Source organism: Halichoerus grypus, chromosome 2, assembly GCF_964656455.1.
Source record: "Halichoerus grypus chromosome 2, mHalGry1.hap1.1, whole genome shotgun sequence".
Classification (NCBI taxonomy): domain Eukaryota; kingdom Metazoa; phylum Chordata; class Mammalia; order Carnivora; family Phocidae; genus Halichoerus; species Halichoerus grypus.
This window is the reverse complement of record NC_135713.1, coordinates 93,209,194-93,232,693: the sequence shown is the minus strand read 5'-3', so window position 1 is coordinate 93,232,693 and position 23,500 is coordinate 93,209,194.

The following is a 23,500-nucleotide window of genomic DNA, read 5'->3' as shown; positions in this document are numbered from 1 at the left end:
ATTGCCAAAACTTGGAAACAACCAAGATGTTCTTCAATAGGTGAATAAATAAACCATGGAATATCCATTCAATTGACTGAATATTATTTAGCTCTAAAAAGAAAAGAGCTCTCAAACCATGAAATGACACAGAAGAAGCATAAATGCATATTACTAACTCAAAGAAGCCAGTCTGAAATGACTACATGCTATATGATTTCCATGATGTCCAACTATGTGACATCATGGAAAAGAGAAAACTATTGTGACAATAAAAAGATCAGTGGTTGGGCGCCTGGGTGGCTCAGTTGGTTAAGCGACTGCCTTCGGCTCAGGTCATGATCCTGGAGTCCCTGGATCGAGTCCCGCATCGGGCTCCCTGCTCGGCAGGGAGTCTGCTTCTCCCTCTGACCCTCCCCCCTCTCATGTGCTTGCTCTCTCATTCTCTCTCTCTCAAATAAATAAATAAAAAAATCTTTAAAAAAAAAAAAAAAAAGATCAGTGGTTGCCAGAGACTATGGGGGAGGGAGGGATGAATAGATGAACACAGATTTTTTAAGGTAGTAAAACTATTTTGTATGATACAGTAATGGTGGATACATGTCATACATTTGTTGAAACCCATAGAATATATAACACAAAGAGTAAACCCACTGTGGACTTTAGTTAATAATAATATATCAATATTGGCTCATCAATTATAACAAATACACCATGTTAACACAACTGAGGGGAGAGTAGATAGAGATGGTATATAGGAAATCTCTGTATTTTTTGCTCAATTTTTCTATAAATGTAAAACTGCTCTAAAAAAAGTCTATTAATTTTTTGATAACTATAACAATAGAAAAATAGGTAACAGATAAGAACTATTCAAAAAAAAGAAGTAAATTAGGGGCACCTTGGTGGCTCAGTCGGTTAAGCATCTGCCTTCAGCTCAGGTCATGATCTCAGGGTTCTGGGATCCAGTCCCACGGCAGGCTCCCTGCTCAGCAGGGAGTCTGCTTGTCCTCCCTCTTCTCCGCCCCCTGCTCACGCCCTCTCTCTCTCAAATAAATAAAATCTTAAAAAAAAAAGTGAATTATTCAAATACAAATATAAGTGGCTGATAAACGTAAAAAATCCTGAATGTTACTGGTAATACAAATGACACAAATACAAATGACAATGAAATACTTTTGCTCCTATTAATTTTAAGAAGGTATTTTAAAGTATTTTAAGTACAATGAAGACTATATCTTTGTACACTGTTGGTGGAAATGAAAAATCATGACAGCTTCTCTAAAAAGCAATTTGGCAAGAGTCTCAAACATGTTTATTTCCCTTGACTCAACAGTTCTAGGAATCCATACTTTAATGGTGTGTGTGTATGTGTATGTGTGAGATTTTATAATGATGAACAATTGGAACAACAAAGGAATAGCTCAATAAACTGTTGCACACTCATATGATGATATTATATAGCCAATAAAAACTATGTTTTTGAAAAATATTTAAAGATGGAAAAATGTCCAACCCAAAACCAATATCTTTATTGGTTTACCTTTTTTTAAAATATTTTATTTATTTATTTGAGAGACAGAGAGAGCATGGGTGGGGGCAGGGACAGAGCCAGAGGGAGAAGCAGACGCCCCACTGAGCAAGGGAGCCCAAGGTGGCTCCATCCCAGGACCCTGGGATCATGACCTGAGCTGAAATCAAGAGTCGGACACTTAACTGACTGAGCCACCCAGGTGCCCCATTTATTGGTTTTTCTGATATGTTTTTTAAAAATTAAAATAATGCCAGTAAATACATTATTCCTCAATAATGTTTTGTAACATGCTTTTTTTCCACCTAATAACATATGATGGGACTCCTTCTATGAAAGTATACATATAGATTATCCACATCTATCTTTCATCCCTTTTAAACGTTTCATAGTATTTTATTGTGTGCATGTACTGCATACTTTGTAAATCAGTCTTTTTATTTACAGTATTCCATAGAATAGATATAGCAATATAATAGTACCATGAAAAACGCTATTTTCAGGGAGCTGTTGGTTGATTCTGTGCATGTTATTCTGTCCATCTGCATGCATACAAGATTTTCCTGAAGCATATACACCAAAATGTTAATAATAATAATAATAATAATAATAATAATAATAGTGGGATTAGGGGTAATTTAAATTTTCTTTCTTATACAAAGTTGTATTTTCCCAAATATTCTATAAAAATACTCTATTACTTTTATATTAAAAGTAAAGTTTTAATGAGTTTTTGCTACCTAGCTGACTAAAAAAGTTCCAAGCATTAAATATCAGCTTTAGCTCCAAGGTCTTTTTTTTTTTTTTAAGATTTTATTTATTTGAGAGAGAAAGAGTGAGAGAGAGCACAAGCCAGTGGGGGTGGGGGGCGGAGGTGGGGAGAGAGGCAGAGAGAGAAGCAGACTCCCCACTAAGCAGGGAGCCCAATGTGGGGCTCGCCCCCGGACCCTGGGATCATGACTTGAGCCGAAGGCAGCCGCTTAACCGACGGAGCCACCCAGGCGCCCCTAGCTCCAAGGTCTTTAAGGAAGGTGCTCTGTTGGGGTATCCCCAGCTAGCAGTTGGGCTTACCTTTTTCCTGAGCTTTACTAAGTTTGGCATCCTCTCCAACTGTTCCTCCACTGGGGATGTCCCCTCCCCACCTCCATTCTGCTTCTTGAAATCTCCTTCCTCTTTCAAAACCCAACTGGGCTCCTACCTCCCAGGCAGACTGTTGAGATTATTCTAGCCTGTACAGCAGTAAAACACGTCCTAATTGTTTCCTGGTTTCTTGTCTCTTTATTCCAGCCAGAGCATATGTACCATGAGGATAAAACTCTTGATCCTACTTACTTGTATTCTTCACAGTGCCAGTACTGAAGGAGATGCCTAGTAAGTATGTCTGTTCTTAAATAAGATGATAAAGATGAGAACATCCAGAACAATGCCTAGTAAATAATAGTAAATAATCAATAAATGTTTGTTGCTGTGTGAAAGGATAATTTCTCAAGGCAGAATTAACGAACCAGGGAAGCAATATTAAACTCCACTTACTGGCAGATAGGGCAAGAACAAGAACCTAAGGAAGAAGCACAGCTCTCCTACCTGTGACCACTATTAAATGTTACATTTTGAAGGAATGTGAACACAAGGAATGAAACAAACACTTTCAACTCAGTAAAAACCAGTAGAGATGTTTTAAGTTAATTCTGGTTTTAGGCTAATTCATTCTTCACACACACACACAAAACACCTTCAAGCTACTTTTAGATTGAAAGGACACCTTTGATCATTTTTTTTTTCGTCTTTGATCATTCTAATCAGTTTGTTTGCCAACCCAGAATTTAATTTGCTTTGCAGACCATGCACTTTACCCAACCTTATCTCCATAGGCACCATCTGCCCATCAAGCAGATAGCTAAAAGTTTATTTTCCCTAAAGATTTAAAGAATATCTCTCATGTCTTTTGGTTAACTTTTCAACAAGCCCAAATAAAATTAGTAACAACAAAACTTTTCAATAAGCCCAGCAAGGTCCACCTGTGTGGCATAATTTTAGGGACATTTCCGCCCATTTCATCAGTTTGTCCACTTGCTCTAAAACCTGAAAGACTTTGATAGAGAATCAAAGCCATTCATTCCATACTTAGACAAGACTTAAAAGACCCATCCCCAGAGGAAAGCAAAGCATTTACTCAAATCCACTCTAAAATATTCTCTTTCCAGGTGCTCCCCTGTCTACTCAATATCTTTATTACTATCCACACAGAGATGATTCACAAGTTTATATCTCTAGTCCAAGCCTCTGTCTCCTCAGGTATCAGACTTATTATACGACTGGCAGCTTACCTCGTCCTCTTGGGATTCTCAAAGGTGCCCAAGCTTAATGAAGTCATGCTTGCACCACTCCCCACATCCACCAATACTCCTAACCTGGTTTCCTTCCATGGCGCCGATCTCAATGAACTAGTCATCCAGTTGAACAAGCCTGAAAGCCAGAAGTCATCCATGATACTTTCTTCTCCCTCACCTCCATGACCACACCACCCCTCAATCCTGGCAAAATTATCTGTTTTCCTCCATCTTCTCCACCTTCTTTAGCAAAGCTTTGTCTATTTTACAGTCTATCTGTATCTCTTCTAACCCCAGTCAAACCTATTCAACATATTATAGCAAAAGCAAGAATGTTGATACATATTACACCCCTTAACCCTCCATTAGTACAAAGCCTTTGCATATACTCTTTTCTTGAGTTGCTCTTTCTTCCTTGATAACTCCAACTCCTTCACATTTCTGCTCAAGCATCATTTTATAGGGAAGTTTCTTTCCTTGGCTTTTATGACCAGGTCGAATCCCCCCATCTCCTAGCACTTTGTACACCTCCTTCACAGTACTCATCAAGCTATCTTACATTTGTGTTATTATGTTGTGCCCCTCACTAGCCTAAGCCATAAAGGCATAGATTTGTCTAATTTTTCTCTGTATTGTATCCTAGCACCTAGGACATAGCAATTGCTCAAAAAATATTTACTGGGTAAATAAATGCATAAACTAAAATATAAATAACTAACATCAAATCCTTTCCCAAAAATAAGTTTTTATGACAGATAACAACCAGAAGGAGAGTAAAGCATTTTCTTGAAGAACGTATTTCAAAAAAAAAAAAACCCAAAAAACCAAAACCAAAAAAAAAAAAAAAAAAGGCACATAGTAGGTATACAATTTTGTAAAAATTCACCTGCTTTAAAAATTTCATAGAGGGGCGCCTGGCTGTCTCAGTCAATAGTGTGTGCAACTCTTGATCTCCAGGTTGTGAGTTCAAGCCCCACATTGGGTGTAGAGATTACTTAAAATAAATAAATAAAACCTTAAAAAAAAAACAAACCAAACTTTCATAGAGCCAGTATCTGCATTCTGTTCTTCTTTGTACCATAGGCCCCCATTATCCACAGGGATATGTTCCAAGACCCTCAGTGGATGGCTGACATTGCAGATAGTACCAAACCCTCTATATACTACATTTTTTCCCTATACATATGTACCTAAGTAAGAGATTAATGACAATAATAATAAAATAGAACAATTATAACAATATACTATAATAAACATTATGTGAATGTGGTCCCTGTCTCTCTCTCAAAATATCTTACTGTACTCACCCTTCTTCTTTTGATAAGAGATGGTAAAATGCCTGCACGATATGATGATGGCAAGGTGATGACGTAGGCATTATGATGTAGCATTAGTCTACGATTGACCTCCTGACAATTCGTCAGGAGTATAATCTGCTTCCAAACCACATTTTTTTTTTTTTAAAAGATTTTATTTATTTGACAGAGACACAGCGAGAGAGGGAACACAAGCAGGGGGAGTGGGAGAGGGAGAAGCAGACTTCCTGCAGAGCAGGGAGCCCGATGCGGGGCTCGATCCCAGGACCCTGGGACCATGACCTGAGCCGAAGGCAGACACTTAACCGACTGAGCTTCCCAGGTGCCCCTCCAAACCACATTTAATGGAGGGTAACTGAAACCACAGAAAGCAAAACTGTGGATAAGGGGGGAACTACTGTATTTACGGAGAGCAGGACCAAAGCAATGCAATTTGCTTCCACGATGCTAATAATGAAGTGTTTTTGTCTGTTTGTGCTTCCTGAACATTCTTTGCCTTGTGTAAATTTGCATGACTACCCAAGACATATCAGGACAAGTAAAAGAAAAAGTCGCAAGGATTTCTACTTTGCAAGTTGGGCAGGATGCCTGGAAGGGACAAAAATTAAGTCTTTCCATTAAATGAATGCTCAGCTGTCTAGTGTTAAAGTTCAGATAAAGAGTATCTACTAGAAAAGGAGTCATCTCTAAATATGGGCCAGAGAATTCAGGATTTCAACTTTAGCTCTCAGTGTGTGCGTGAGACACTCAGAGGGATAGAAGATGAAGTATTAATCTCCCTAAGTTCAGTTAAGGACACATCCCAATAAGGAAAAGCTGTGGGGCTTATGATTGTTTTATAAAACAGCGTTAAGATAATTGTTTGGCACTCGTTTGCACATGACAGACTCATGACAATTCATTTCTTTAAATACGAAGCCCCAAATCACCCCTTCTAAAATTATGTTTCTTACCAACATCACTTAGTAACTACACGTAGGAATGAGCACTGGCCCGGAGACAGCACTCACAGATCTTCTGAATAACGACACCCTCTTCCTTTTACAAGGATCCTGCTCAAGACGCTCGGGTTATCGTCCCATTTCTCTGGCACTCATTAGCTCTGTGGCTCTCACACAGTCTCAGTTCTTCACATGTAAAATGATACGATTGGATTTTTTAAGTCTTTTTTTTTTTTTTTTAAAGATTTTATTTATTTGAGAGAGAGAATTCAATGAGAGAGCATGAGAGGGGGGAGGGTCGGAGGGAGAAGCAGACTCCCTGCTGAGCAGGGAGCCCGATGTGGGAATTGATCCCAGGACTCCAGGATCATGACCTGAGCTGAAGGCAGACGCTTAACCAACTGAGCCACCCAGGCGCCCTGGATTTTTTAAGTCTTTAAAGTCCCTTCCAGGGGCCCCTGGGTGGCTAAGTAGGTTGGGCATCTGACTCTTGATTTCCACTCAGGTCATGATCTCAGGGTCCTGGGGCAAGCTCAGCAGAGTCTGTTTATCCCTTTCCCTCTGCTCTTCCCCCTACTCGCTCATGCTCTCTCTCTCTCTCAAATAAATAAGTAAGTACAATATTTCAAGTCCCTTCCAGTTCTAAATCCTTTGACTGGTGCCCAAATCATTGCAGTGGATTAGACTCTGAAGTCACCCACTTGGTTTGCAGTCACAGGAGCATTTGGTACAGAGGTTCCCTACTCTTTGGAAGGGCTGATTCCTAGCAGGAATTTATGCCACCTTAGCAAAGTGAGCAGAGGAGAAACCTGTCCTTTCCACACAGGGGCGTAATCAACTTCGGAGTTGGACTGCCTGGAAGGATGAGGCAGGAGAAAAACATAGGCAGGGCAAGGCCGCCGTGCTGATGAGGAGGCAGTTTTGCCCCCAAATGGTACTGACCCAGATTTCCCTTCACTACTGCTCCCATGTCAACAGGCAGGCCATTGACCTCACATGCCTCATCTGCAGCCGAGACTCACAGGATTCAACTGAAGAACATCATGCCTTCCATGCCATACTCGTCATGTTTATAGAGCAGCCCCCTCTGCATTAAAAAAAATATTCTCCTGAGCAACCCTCTGGCAGAGTTATCCCACAACAGAAGGTGGGAGAGGCAGAGAAATACCTGTGCAAGGACTTCTTCAAATAGAAGGCCTAAATTCAATCTGCTCCAATCACTTTGTGCCTCCTTCTCAGCAAAGAGGAGAGACTCCTTTTATTTTTCAAACTGTCTGCCTTGTCCCTATTCAAGGCTTTACCATGGGCAGGAAGACCAATGCCAACTTCTGGATCTATAGGAAAGTTCTGTTTGTTCAACGAACCCTACAAGAATTCTAAATTCAATTCCTTTGCCTTGTTTTATAAATGATAAATATACTGCCTTCCTCAGGATACTTTTTAAAAAAATGTTACACACCATAAAATGTATTTTATAATTTTTAAATTTCATATTTATAATCATGCAATCTCTAAAACGTAGCAAGATGTTGTCAAAGTATAATTTGCGTTAAGAGTAATTTGTAAATTGAGATTGGTACTTGGCTATAATATACATTTGTCATTTCTTGGACAAACTTTTTTTGTCAACTCCCTTCTGTTTTATTTGAATCAAAAATTGACTTTCAGGGCACCTGGGCATCTCTGTCTGTTAAGTGTCTGCCTTCAGCCCAGGTCATGATCCCAGGGTCCCCGGATTGGGCCCCATGTTGGGCTCCCCACCCAGCAGCGGGGAGTCTGCTTCTCCCTCTGACCCTCCTCCCTCTCATGCTCTCTCGCTCTCTCTCAAATAAATAAATAAAATCTTTTTTTTTTAAATTGACTTTCATCTTAAATAGATGATAGAATTTTTTATGTTTTGAAAAGTACACAATATGAACTCATTCTTTTACTATCCAGTCCTGCAACTTACCTTGAGTATTTTTAGCCTAAGCCAATCTTTCTATATTTACTTTATGTATGTAAATAACACATGTTCCTTTTAGAAATGCTACTTACATTCCAAAACAGCAGTGACTCTGACTGCCCACTGCTGTCATTCAAGTCTGAAAGGTTCTAATTCAAGTTCCAGGGTGACTGGAGACACCACCCTCGTCCTATTGGATTCATTATGAATAACACAAGGATAATGACACTTATAATTACTGCCAGACAGCTTGCTACTGTCTTTGGAGTTCCCCAAAGCAAGATGCCCCAAATGTATGGTCATAATTGCTTATTAGTTGGTCAGATTACAAAGCAAACCTTAGCTTACTTAAAATAAAATGGCATTTTAAAACTGTTTTCATTTGAGTTACAATGTCTCTAAATTAAACACAGAGTATAAATACAGGTGATCCTTGAACAAGAGGGGTTTGAACTGCATAGGTCCATTTATACATGGATTTTTTCCTATAAATACAGTACAGTACTGTAAATGCATTTTCTCTTCCATGTGATTTTCTTTTTTTTTATGTGATTTTCTTAATAACATTTTCTTCTCTCTAGCTTGCTTTATTGTAAGAATACAGTACATAATACATACAACATACAAAATATATACTAATCGACTATGTTATCGGTAAGATTTCCCGTCAACAGTGGGCTATTAGTAACGTTTTTAAGGAGTCAAAAATTACACACAGATTTTCAGATTTTTGACTGCATGGGGTCAGCACCCTTAATCCTTGCACTGTTCAAAGGTCAATGGTATTTATATGTATAAATACATGAGTTGTTTGCATGAAATCAACCTGTAGCTTTTATTTTAGAATGATTACTAATGTTGAAAATAGTCAAATCCCATTAAATAGAGATTGTTTTCTTTACTAAGGCAAATTGTGTGTTTCAGTGATGATGACTCAAAAAATGATCATTCCAAATGGCTTACCTTAAGATTTTGAAGAATCTATTGTCTAAAGTCCAACTGCTCTCTGGCTTTCTCATTCCCCACTACATCACAGATTAAACCTCAGAACTGTTTTGAAAGCCTTTGTCCACCCTCCTTCTGACTCTACATCCTATTTTTATATGGTGAATTTGTTGACAATTTGATACCCAAAACTCTATGCCTATTTTCATCTATCTCCATAGTAACTACACATTCAGCACAATCTAAAACATTAGACCAAAGAGAATAATATATAGCCAATGAGAAATTGTTTTCTAAGTACATAATCTCAGAACCAAGCCAGTATTTTTACTATGGATTCCATCATCATCTTTGTAATGGAGTTAACTGTTCCCTTTAAATGACTCTTTTTGGAGAAATGACATGAATCTGATATACAAAATTGTGCATTTTCCTGAAGGATTGCTTCAGATGTAAGGGTAAAAACAAAATAATTGCACAGGGTGAAATCCAAAAGGAACACAAATTGTAAGGTCAGGTGTGGCTTCCCCATGGCTTGAGTAAAATTATTACTTCCATCAAGGCAGCAATTCCCCTTCCAAGCAGGAAATCACTGGCACTCCCTTGAGTCACTTGCAAACTGTATTGTTATAAATGTGACATCAACTCACATCCACAATCACAGTCCCATAAGTCCCACAGTCCCACTGTAAACATTTAAAGCCCCATTTCATGGGCCTGCATGTTCTCTCGACAAAGATGACAGACTCCAAATGATATTTAGCCAAGTGATGGTTACCCTGTAGATGGCTGCTTAGGAAGGCTGACCACCAAGGTAACTGACATGTTTGTCAGTTTCCCCAGAACCCATCATTATAATGTTCAGGTATTAGAACACAAACATTACAACATGAGAGACTGCCAAAGGTTACACAAACTACAAAGCCATGCTCTTGTCGGTGAATGATTCAGATAATTACAATGAAAATAACATCACTAAGGTTCATGAACTGAAACTAATATTAAAGAAAACAAATGAAGCTTTACTGTGTGGGAAAAGAACATAAGATTCTAGCCCAGAATCGTAGAATCCTATAGTTGGAAACTGCCTTAGAGCTCATCTAGTTCAGCTACCCACCTGATACAAAAATTTCTTCTACAACATTCTTGACAAGTGGTCATTCAGCCTTTCCTTGTTCATATCCAGTGTCCAAGAATGCACTACTGCTGTTGAGTCAAAATTTGCCTTTCTGAAACTTCCACTTGTTGACTGTTTTCTAGAGCTTTTAAATCAATTTGGTCACTCCCTATACTACTTCAGTTGGTTTTTTAAAATATAATAGGGGCACCTGGGTGGCTCAGGTGGTTGAGTGTCCAACTCTTGATTTCGGCTCAGGTCATGCATCAGGAGATTGAGCCCCACATCAGGCTCCGCGCTCAGCGGCAGTCTGCTCGGATATTCTCTCCCTCTGCCCTTTTCCCTGCTCACACTCTCTCTAAAATAAATAAATAAATCCTTAAAAAATATATATCAAGCATTTATTGAGTGCTTACTATATTCTAAGCATTGAAGTAGGTATTTTATACGAACTATCTTATTTAGTGATTACGAGCATCAACTCTGGAGCCAGACTTTCTGAGTTAGAATGGCTTGGCCATGTACTAGCTTTATGACTTTAGGAAAGTCATTTAACCTCTCTGTGGTGCCTTGGTTCCTCAACTATAAACTAGGGATAATAATAATCACGCATACATGATAGTGTTGTTATTCAAATTAAATGCTAGTACATGTAAAGTGTTTAGAACAGTGCCTAGCATGTGATAAACACTACAAAAATGTTGTTGCGCTACTCACTGCTATTATTTCTATCATAACCTCATTTTACAGATGAGGAGGCTGAGGTTTAGTGACGAGATTAGGCCACTTAAGTACAGGATTTTCAATTATCATTAAATCACATCGGGAATTGATTATCCAGTGTTTGCTATTTCTTGTATATTTGCTGTTCCATTTAGCTTTGTGTATCCATCTACTTAAATAGATTCAATTCTGGGGACTCTTTTCAGTGTTCAACTTTCTCTAAAAGTTTAGAACCAAGAGTATGGCTTCTCCAAAAGAAGCACTCCTAATGTTATATTCTCCCATGAAACAAAATCATTCAGCATTAACCCAGAGATGATAAAAGTGTATTTAGAAAACAACATTATAAAATGTATCAAGAGGGGCGCCTGGGTGGCCCAGTTGGTAAGCATCTGCCTTCAGCTCAGGTCATGATCCCAGGGTCCTGGGATGGAGCCCCTCATCAGGCTCCCTGCTCAGCAGGAAGCCTGCTTCTCCCTCTCCCACTCCCCCTGCTTGTGTTCCCTCTCTCGCTGTGTCTCTCTGTCAAATAAATAAAATCTTTTAAAAAAAATAAAAATAAAATGTATCAAGAATCATAAAATTTTTCAAAGCCTTTGATTCAATAATCCCACTCTTGGAAATTTACTCTAGGGAAATAATTCAACAAATCAAGTAAGCTGCATACCTGCAAGTCTTTCTCATGGCATTACCAGCTCCATCCCCCAAAAATATATTAGGGGTAAAAATTAGGGGTATAGCTAGATAAATTATGATAAATAGACAGGAAAATTATGTAGTTAATTAAATAAACATTATGACATGAAAACATGGAAGGAAGTTGGGTTTTTTTTTTAAGATTTTATTTATTTATTTGACTGAGAGAGACCCAGCAAGAGAGTGAACACAAGCAGGGGGAGTGGGAGATGGAGAAGCAGACTCCCCACTGAACAGGGAGCCCGATGCGGGGCACGATCCCAGGACCCTGGGATCATGGCCTGAGCCGAAGGCAGACGCTTAACCGACTGAGCCACCCAGGTGCCCTGGAAGGAGGTTTATGATACTAAATGGAAAAAGAAAACCCAAAATTGAGTTATAATGGAAATTATCACTATTAAAAACATGTATGCTTGAAGACAAAACTGGGAGAAAATACCTCCAAAATGGAAATAATTCTGTTAAAATGGTACAATCACTAGTTCACTTCAAAAAAAATTGTTTTTATGTTTATACAGTAGAATGCTATATAGCAATGAAAATGGACTAAAATTACATGTATGAATATGAATACATCTTGAGCAAAAAAAAGTTTCAGAAAGATATATATGGCATGATTCCATTTATACAAAGTTTTTAAAACTTATAAATGCCACACTATGTATTATTTGGAGTTGCAAACATACACACATATGTGATAAAAGTTTAAATATTTGAATGGAAACACTAAACACCAAATTTAGGCTAGTGACTACTTCTGGGGCTAGGGAGGGAAATGTGACCAGGAAGAGATGACTTCTTAAACTCACTGGGGAGTAGACAGACTATTTAACAATATTATCTTCTACCAGTGGTTCTCAACTCCCCTGAGGAGTTTATTAAAAATACAGATGCCTGGGCCCCATCACTATAGATTCAGAGTCAGCTGGTTTAGGGTAAGGCCTGGGCCTCTGTCATTTTAAAAGCTCCCAGGAAATTCTAATGAGCACTGAGTTCTCGCCCCTCAAAGAGAGTTGAGAAGTGATGTATTTTTTGGATAGCTAAAATATATAATAATAATTAAAATTGATCTTTCGTGTTGATATATTGTTTGAGCAATAAAAACACGATTTAAAAAATATGTATCTTGGGGCGCCTGGGTGGCTCAGTCGTTGGGCATCTGCCTTCGGCTCAGGTCATGATCCCAGGGTCCTGGGATCGAGCCCCACATTGGGCTCCCTGCTCGGCAGGAAGCCTGCTTCTCCCTCTCCCCCTCCCCCTGCTTGTGTTCCTTCTCTCGCTATCTCTCTCTGTCAAATAAATAAATAAAATCTTTTTTTTTTTTTTTAAGATTTTATTTATTTATTCATGAGAGACACAGAGAGAGAGAGAGGCAGAGGGAGAAGCAGGCTCCCAAGGAGCAGGGAGCCCGATGTGGGACTCGATCCCAGGACCCTGGGATCATGACCTGAGCCGAAGGCAGACGCTTAACCATCTGAGCCACCCAGGCGCCCCAATAAATAAAATCTTTAAAAAAATAAAATAAAATAAAAAATATGTATCTTGGATTTTGCTTGACTCTAAATTAGAAAACCCTGCAGCTCTGCGGGCACAGGTATCCGTGGGATCCCTGCTGCCCACGGTGCAGAGAACCTTATGTGTGCATTATGGAGGAGTGGAACCAGTACAGTTTATTTATTTTATTTTATTTTATTCTTTTTTTAAGATTTTATTTATTTATTTGAGAGAGAGAATGAGAGAGAGAGAGAGAGCATGAGAGGGGGGAGGGTCAGAGGGAGAAGTAGGCTCCCCACTGAGCAGGGAGCCTGATGCGGGACTCGATCCCTGGACTCCAGGATCATGACCTGAGCCGAAGGCAGTCGCTTAACCAACTGAGCCACCCAGGCGCCCGAACCAGTACAGTTTAAATGGTCATACCAGCAACAGCACAATTGAAAATGACACTCCCACGGGATTGTTTCCCGGCAGAGTGAATTTCACAAGAGCTCCCTTCTAGAAGGCAACTTCGGCAACCAGCAGCTTCCTCCTCCTCTAGGCCCCTCTCTCACCACTGTAATAAAGGAAAAAAGGGAGAGAAGCCCATCTGTTCTGTCTCTGCAAGGCAGACTTGTCAGATTTCCATGATGCCAGGCCAGCGGGTACAGTGGCAGAATCACCCCGTGGGCCAAAAGGAGGATAACCAATTGCTTTCTAAGGCAGTGTGCCCTGGGGATGGTCTTGAATTCAGGAACAGAAGCCAAAGGAAGCTTCAGTGGCCAAGTCCTGGCCGCAGGTTAAGTAAATGAGGAAAAAGGAGCCCAGGAGCACTGACAGGTCTAACCACCCCACTCACCAGCTGTTCGCCCTCCCCAGCCTCTCCCTCTTCTTTGTTCCTTGCCTGTAGGCTCTTTGCATGGACTTCTGTCCTTATTCTTCCAGGTTTTCTTTAGAAACCAGAGTGGGGAGTGTGAAGGAGTGGATGTCAGGCAGAGATAAAGCAGTAACTTTTATAGCAGGACAGACAATAAAATAAATGAATTGTAGGAATGTTAAGGAAACAGCCAAATTAACAGAATAACCTTTATGGACAGAGCTGTAGTCTCTTAGCAACTTAAAATCAGGTACTCTTAAAGACAAAAGAAATGACCCCTTTTGGTAAAACAATAGCAACTCACTATTGCACTATTTACTGCACAATCTGTCATCAGTGGAACCTAAGTTCTGACAGGACATTCGACACCTGAGGTCCTGTTAGTCCAGGATCTCGGCACACCAGGGTGTGTGCATATTCTTACTAAGGAACCCGAAAATCCCACTGGGTCATGGAGGGTTAAGCATGGGATTAAAAGAAAGAAGAGACAGAGGGGAATGAAAACAGCATTGCTGAAATTCATTTTATTGAAGAACCCAAGATTTTTTTTTTAAGAATTTATTTATTGGGGCACCTGGGTGGCTCAGTCGTTAAGTGTCTGCCTTCGGCTCGGGTCATGATCCCGGGGTCCTGGGATCGAGCCCCGCATCAGGCTCCCTGCTCGGCGGGAAGCCTGCTTCTCCCTCTCCCACTCCCCATGCTTGTGTTCCCTCACTCGCTGTGTCTCTCTCTGTCAAATAAATAAATCTTAAAAAAACAAAAAAGAATTTATTTATTTATTTGAGAGAGAAGGAGAGAGCACGCACGTGCGTGCAAGGCACAAGCAGGGGAGGGGCAGAGGGAGAGGGCGAAGTGGGCTCAATGCTCAAGGGAGCCCCATGTAGGACTCAATCCCAGGACCCCAGGATCATGACCTGAGTCGAAGGCAGATGCTTAACCGACTGAGCCACCCAGGCATTCCATAGAACCCAAGCTTTTTAAATTGGGTATTTCAATAAAATGTCCCAGCTAAGATTGCCTAAGGAGTGCCATGTTAAAAACAGTGACTTCCTTTTCTTAGAAAAGGGAATGTGTGTCAGTGAGTGGTTCTTGTGGCTCCTTTGTAGGAAGAAGTTCATTTGTAAAGGCTCAGAAAAGAGGACTCTCAATTTTCTGTCGACTGGAAGAACAGGATTAATTCAGAGTTAATTAAATCAGACAGATGTACGTGGAAACACACGTGGGCAAAACAGGAAGGGCAAGGAATACTACGGCTGCTATTATGCCTGGCATTCAACTTTTTTTTTTTTTAAAGATTTTATTTATTTATTTGACAGAGACAGCGAGAGAGGGAACACAAACAGGGGGAGTGGGCGAGGGAGAGGCAGGCTTCCCGCGGAGCAGGGAGCCTGATGCGGGGCTCGATCCCAGGACCCTGGGATCACGACCTGAGGTGAAGGCAGACGCTTAATGACTGAGCCACCCAGGCACCCCGGCATTCAACTTTTCAACATTTATTTCTCCAAAGCTAATCATCCTAGCATCCGAAACAAAAGCTGAGGGATTAAGTTCTGTTCCAAGAACAGTTTTGATAATATTAATTATGTTGATAAACAAACTCAGAAACAATAAAAATAAATCAGGCCACACTTCAACTCCAGTGTTTGCCAAAAACACCCCAATAACAAGAGAAAAATTATTTTCAGGCTTCTAAAAGAAGTCTAGCCATGAAGACTGAAGCAGAAAAACTAAAAGCTCTAGAAAGGAAAAAGAACAAAGCGTTTTGCTATTTCCATAACTTTTGTAGTCATTTTAAAGGAAAGAAACACTTTAATGACTAATATGTACAAGTGGTTCTCTGGAATTATGTGACTAAGTTATCTGACAGGAATTTGCCTCGCACTTAATTAGTCGTTTGTGCCATCATCAAGCAAAGTATGCCAAGACTTTTGCATAACCTGATGTCTTCAGAAGCAAAGACCAGTCAGACAAGTTTCCAGATAGAAGTAAAAATAAATGCAAAAAAACATAGAGACCAAGATTACATGGAAAAGACAGAGCTTGTCAACAAAGAGAAGACATATAATTCTTGGTCCCATGTGCATTAATACTCGTAGTCCAATTAAAAACCCAAATTAATTTAAAAATTCAACAAATCAATCAAATAAATTAAAAACTTAACACAAACTCTCCACTATCATTTGGATATCTAAATATACTACTTCATCATATATAAACATGACAATAACAGCTTATATATATGAGTTTCTTTCACATCAAGATGTCAAATGGTTATCTCATTAATCTCATACCACTGTGAGGAAAATTGAAAAAGTGATGACAGTCCCATCAGTAAGTACATATAATCTAGAACATTGTTTTCTAAACTGGGTCACAGGCATAAATACAGAGAACAAACTGATGGTTACCGAAGGGGAATGGGCAAAATGGGTGAAGGGGAGTGGGAGATATGGACTTGCAGTCATGGAATGAGTAAGTCATGCTGATAAAAGGTACAGCATAGGGAACGTAGCCAGTGATATTGCAACAGACGGTAGCTACACGTGTGGTGAGCACAGCCTAATGTATAGGCTTGTTGAAATCACTGTGTTGTACACCTGAACTAGTGTAACATTGTGTGCCGACTATACTTCAGTAATAAAATAAAATAAAAGAAGATGAAGATAAAATAAACCGGGCTACAGATGTTAGGTCTGTTAAAAAGAAAACAACAGGCCCCAAATGCTGTCACTTAGGCCAAGTCCACAAGTCAGGGCTTAATACCTAATCTAACTGCAGTTTCTACCTCCCCCAGAAAGGTAGTCTTAACCAGTCAGTCAGGAGTTTACTGATCACCAAAGAGTGTGCCACAGGGGCCCTCTTCACCCCCCAGGGAAAGATGAAGTAATCTGCATAAGACCCCTGCTTTTCCCACGAAGGAAAATTGACCTTGCCTGGAACAATGTTTTCTGTTGCTAGTAACTTTCTTGCCCCCACCTTCCTGTAAAAACCTTCCATTTTGTACAAATTCTCAGAGCCCCCCTCTACTTGTTAGACAGGATGCTGCCTGACTCATGAATCTTTTTTTTTTTTTAAAGACTTTATTTATTTGAGAGAGAGCGAGAGAGAGCATGAACAGGGGTCAGCGGCCGAGGGAGAAGGAGAAGCAGACTCTCTGCTGAGAGAGACCCTGGGATCATGACCTGAGCCTAAGGCAGACTCTTAACCGAATGAGCCACCCAGGTGCCCCTAAGTGCTTAATTATTGTTAAATATTATTTCTGAAAGGCCCACTAGGAGTATCTAGCACAGTTACAGTTTCTAGCCTTGCTAAATTGAGAATGTTTAGGGCTGTCTATATCCTGGATCCTTTTCTAGGTCTTTCTTAATTTAAGAATCTTGAGAAACCAGAATTCTCTTCCTTGGCCCAAGCAGACACTCTCCCAACCCAGTAATCCTGAGGACAGAGACCGGGGTAGAACCTGATCTAAGCCACATCCCCAGTGTCCAGCCCAGGGCCTGAAAAAGAAATGTTTGTGAAAGATTAATGCAGTAGTATCTCTAGAATTGTGATATGGAAATGACTTAGAGGTGATCATCTGATTGGGACTGAAGATTAGAGAGCTTGAATTGAGATTGCATTTGCTCTAGGAAATGTGCCTGGGTGGCTCAGTTGGTTAAGCGTCTGCCTTTGCTCAGGTCATGATCTCAGGGTCCTGGGATCAAGCCCCAGGTTGGGCTCCCTGCTCAGCGGGGACCCTGCTTCTCCCTCTGCCCCTCCCCCCCTGCTCATGTGCGTGTTCCCCCCCCCGCCCCGCTCTCTCTCTGTCAAATAAATAAATAAAATCTTAAATTAAAAAAAAAAAAGGAAATTATGGTGATCAAAGAGATGTGCTAGGGGCACCTGGGTGGCTCTGTCGGCTGAATGTCCGATTCTTGATTTCGGCTCAGGTCATGTCTCAGGGTCATGGGATCAAGCCCTGCGATGGGCTCCCACTCAGCAGGAAGTCTACTGGAGATTCTCTATCTCTCCCTCTACCCCTAGCCCTGCTTGCACACTCTCTCTCTCAATAAATAAATAAATAACATCTTCAAAAAAAAAAAGAGAGAGAGAGAGATGTGGCTAATGTCCCCTCATGTCAGCCCTTGAAATCACCAATGAATGAATATGCGAATGTATGAATATGTGAATAAATGAGTGAATGAAGATAGCAGAGCTCAAGCTCTGTCTCAGTAGATACCACCACTGGGATACAATCTCCATGCAATGGAGGAGGAATCTCAACATGGGACCTGAGATGGACTAATTCGAGGTAAATTGGGTATTAATGTATCTTTTTTATCTGTTGACACCCCTAACCTGGAGAAGTCTGCAGTCTCTCAGTGGAGAGTCTGCTTCTCCCTTTCTCTCTCCCTCTGCCTCTCCCCCTGCTCATGCTCTCTCTCTCTCTCAAATAAATAAATAATCTTTAAAAAAAAAAAAAACAATAATTAAGCACTTAAACACAGAAATGTTTCCTGATTTACATGCATCTAATACTGATTCTGTCCCTAATATAGAGTGAAACACTTCACAAACACACTGAAACATCTGCATGTGACTCTGCAGAGAGGTCAATCTTGACTTCACAATATCTAATTGTGACTCCACAGAGAACTTGCCCAAGATCACACTGTTAGTAAGTGGGGAAGACAGGATTCTGACCCTGCTGCTATGGCCCTAGGCCCTAGGCCATGTACTCTTTTTTTTTCTTAACCACCATTCTGCATGAGTTGTTGGTGCTACTAGTTTCACTTGTCCTCCCATTCTAGAACCCTCTGCCATGCAATAACAATAATTACTTTGGAGGAGGAGTCCTCCATGACATTAGGAAAATAATTCTTGACTGAGTAGTCTGTTCTTTTCCCAGCTCTGTTGATTAGCCCTGTGAACAAGGACAAGGGTCTTAACCTCATTACCTCTCAGTTCCCGCATCTAAAAAATGCTGACATAGAAATGAATGGTCTCAAAAGTTCCTTTCATTCCTAAAATTCAAAGTTTTAAGAAAAAAAATATGTTCAGAATTAAGGAGCATATATTTGAAATTAAGGAGTACGTCATAGTTTAAATTACAAGTCTTAGTCTATAATGAAATGTTTGAGCTTGAGTATACCTTAAAGAAACCCTGTAGGATTTGTGTTTGTTCTTCCTAGAGGGCTTTAAAACATTGGATTTTGGTAAAATCTCAACTATAAAATGATCTCATTTCATTCACCCTTTTCAAGAGGATGAGTCCAGCTCTGGCCATCCTTGGACTCATGAAGCTCCTCTCCTGAGGCTGAGCAGACAGAGGCCACTTTCTGCTGTGGCATGTGGACACCTCCCTTGACATTATGACATGTAGGTAGTGGTGATGGCCAGGGTGGATGGGAAATGGAGAATAGCGGAATGCAGGCAGGTAGGAGTAAGATGGGTGGCAACAGAGGAGAGAGTGGGACCCACCTGACAGAGTGACACCTCCAGCTGCCCAAGCTCATGATCAGTGTTGACTTTGCATAAGGGAATCAAGCTTCACACATATTAGCATGGTGGTTCCCAACTTAGACACAACTTGTACTAACACCCTTCATCTGGCCTTAATGCCACTTCTTTCTTCTTCTCTTGCTCCAACTCTCAACTTCACGTGCTCAGACTGCTGCCTAGACAATATCTCAGAGCTGGAGGGATCCTTGCTTGGACAGGAGTGGGGACAGAATGGGGTTGCAAAACAGAGTCTGATTTCTTGAGCCTCTTAAGCTAGGAAAGACCGAGAAAAAGAATCCAAGATGATGACATCTAAATAATCTCAGTTGTATGAAGCTGGACCCTTGACATTGTACTAAATACTCATAGTGTTGATAACTAACATTCATTGAGAGCTTACAAAGTGCCAAGTACTGTACCTATATGTACTAACCCACTGTCACCCCATCAACCCTGTGAGATAGAAACTGATATTCCTGTTTTATAGGTGAAGAATCTAGGCGGAGAGAAGTTAAATAAGAACTGTGTTACAAAGTCAGGTGGGCTGCTCAATGCTCCTAACTGCTGCCCTATGTTGCCTGGCTGCACAACTCTTCCCTGGAAACCCAGAATGCATCTTACAGATAAGGAAACTGAGGCCAGCAATGTTAAGAAGCTTGTCTACATCCATGTAGCTTAAAGGAGTTGTCAAGAAAACCCAGTGGCTCAGTCAGTTAAGCGGCCGACTCTTGGTTTCAGCTCAGGTCATGATCTCAGGGTCTTGAGATCAGGCTCTGCAATGGGCACAGAGTCTTCTTGAGACTCTCTGTCCCTCTCCTTCTGCCTCTCCCCTCTGCTCTCTCTCAAATAAATAAATCTTAAAAGAAAAAAAAGAGGACGGCTGGGTGGTTCAGCGGGTTAAGCGTCTGCCTTCGGCTCAGGTCATGATCCCACGGTCCTGGGTTGGAGCCCCGCATCAGGCTCCCTGCTCAGCGGGGAGTCTGCTTCCCCCTCTCCCACCGCCCCCTGCTTGTGTTCCCTCTCCCCCTATGTCTCTCTCCGTCAAATAAATAAATAAAATCTTTGAAAAAAAAAAAAAAAGAATGCACACAACTGGGGCGCCTGGGTGGCTCAGTTGGTTAAGCATCTACCTTTGGCTCAGGTCGTGATCTCAGGGTCATGGAGTCCAGTTCCACATCAGGCTCCCTGCTCAGTGGGGAGTCTGCTTCTCCTTCTCCCTCTACCTCACCCCTTGCTCATGCTCTCTCTCTCAAATAAATAAAATCTTGAAAGAAAGGAAGGAAGGAAAGAAGGGAGGAAGAAAGAATGAAAGAAAAGAAAAAAGAAAAGAAAGAAAGAAAAAGAAAGAAAGAAAGAAAGAAAGAAAGAAAGAAAGAGAAAAAACCTTGAAACTCCCAGCTTCTACAACAGTAATTCTTCTCCTATCTTTTGCTGACTCTGACTGGATTGGGCACTGGGGACGTGAAGGGGAAGTGTCTTGAGTTTCTAATTCTTGCTTCATGTAGAAGCTGTTCCATGTCCTTGCTAGTTTTGTTGCCCATCTCTGGGAGGTTCTGGCTTTCCTGAGATGTGCCATGCAAATCATAGTCTGGCTGAATATCTCCATCAGCAGGGCCCAGGTAAAGGCCTACTGTCCTTCCTAAAACAGTTTACCCACTTTCAAAAAGAACCAAAAAGCCATTCCTCCTCAAGGATAAAAACATCTGCTACCCTGAGATGAACTTGCCCCAACTCTGATGAGCTTTTCTTTTTTCAAAGTATCACACACACACACACACACACACACACACACACACACACAGCACAGAGCGCAGGCTCTTGAACCAGACTGAGAAAGGCCTAATCCCAGCTCTACCACTTAGTACTGGGGGGACAAAGGAAAGTGACTTAGCCTTTATGTGCCTCAGCTTCTTCCTCTGAAAAATGAAAATCAACCTCACAGGGTAGTTGTAAGGACCTACTGGGAATTAATACTTGTCAAGCATTTAATGTTAGCTGTTGTTAACAGGCAACATTAGTTCTGCAAAATTAACTCACCCTGAGAGATGGTTTATAAACGTCTTGCTAAGAAAACTTTAAAAATCTCTTAAGTCCAATCAGTGTGTGGGAATTACATGTCTGAAATGGTCCAAGACAGTCCAGCATGAACTTTAGCATTCCAAGATCCGGACTTTTCGGTCTTTCTCTCAGTGTAATCTGAAGATACAGCCTTCATTCTTCTAGAGCATCCTGGAGGTGACTATTAAAATGAAACACACACATAAAATAACACAACACAACATAACATAACATAACATAAAAATACACACACATGTACTACCTTCTTGTTAGGAAAAACAATCATTTTCAAAGGTAGTATACTTATAGGAAAGTATATTAAGAGAACAGATAGCCCTCTGTATATATAAAGATCAGTACAGAGACCCAGGTGCACAGTGGAGATGGTCCGGCACATTACTCTTTAGCCACATTGGCATCTGTTTGTTGAGCTAGACCCAAGCTTCTAAGCTTACCGAGCTCATTATCCTGTATGCATAACCGGCCCAAACTCTGAAGTTGCAGCCTTTTTTTCTTCTTTTTCCCTAAGCAAGATTAGATTCTGCCACAAAATATCCCTCATCCCCTATGTTAATTTCTGTGAAGGAGTGACTGCAAGTATGGGTTTGCATAACTCCCTGTCCTGTACCCAGTGCCCAAGAAGTCAGGGGATGAGGGTGAAAAATTTGTTCTCCAGGTCATGTGAATTTCAACATTTCTGTGTGTCTTCAGAAAAATTTCTGCATGCCTTGTTTTAATCAAATAAAACATTTAGGTACATGTACATTGTTCTTTGTTTTGATTGATATGTTAACATATTATAAAATATGCCAAACAAAATCATGATAAACCTGTTAACTCAGAGGTGTTTAGCCCTCTCAATTAATTCATATCGATTTATTTCAAATGCTTCATTTTCCTGATTAGATGGCAAAAATAGTTTGAGAAACTATCAAAATCAATCACCACTTGAAATGTATAGCGTAGGCCTTCTAAAAATGAAGCTATACCTATTTATGAGTTGAGAACCATATTATGGTTAAATCAGATAAGAGATAGGAAGCTGCAGTCAAATTTATTACATTCCATCTTCCTGAATAGCAATTTAAATTTAAATAAATTTTATTTAGATCAATTCCATCCTAAAGTATGTGCATCAATGCAATCATGAATTGAAGAGGGAGCAGATTTGGGTAAATAGTACTCGGAGATTAGTAGGATGAATTAAAAAAAAAAAACTGTCATCTTGTTCTGATTAGTCAAAGAAAACATCAAAGAATAACTTACCATTTGGAGAAGTCTGTGATATGAAAAGTGACTTCGTGACCTCATAGAAGGGATATAATAGGAAGAAAGTTTTCAAACCAATTTTGTCAAATCAGTCCTACCAGATTTTCTAGACATTTTATCAATTCATTTTACTTGGTGCTAATCAACTTTTATTATTTTAACAAGGGTAATAAGAAGAAATCCAAATATAGATTTCCAAGAAGTTAAATGAATTATTAATCAGCATTGTGAAATTTCAGCTTGTTTCCTTGTCATCAGCCTACATTTCAAATTCATATTTTATAGTATGCTTCAGGTTTTTATTCAAAGAAGCCGTACCATCAAAATCAATAATTAATCCATATAAAATAGTTACATGAAGTTCTGACTCCTAGAAAAAATTCGGAGAGAAATTATTTGGACATAAAGAAGCCACTTTTTCGAGGCAACAAAATTTCTGATTTCTACTCTGCCACAGTTACAGACTGAGTATGGATATTTATAAAATTAAATGAATATAATGGCATTTTTCTTTATCATCAGCACCAGAATCTTCTTTCATTGAATTTACTTCCATTCTCTTGCCTGCCTCTGACCTGATCATTCTCTGATAGCAAAAACAGTTTTTTGTTTGTTCTGGGTGTGGTCTCATCCATGTTGGGGAGAACAGCCGAGCAAAGCAGGATGCACGTGTATGACCAAAGCAGATGAATGCTAGCAATTTTATGGGTTTTCTACTCAGTGGTGCCTCATTTTAATATCCTGTGATTTATGTCTTAATCCTTAATTGCTCCATTTTGCAATCAGCCACCAGCTGCAGATAATGCAGGTCACAGTCAC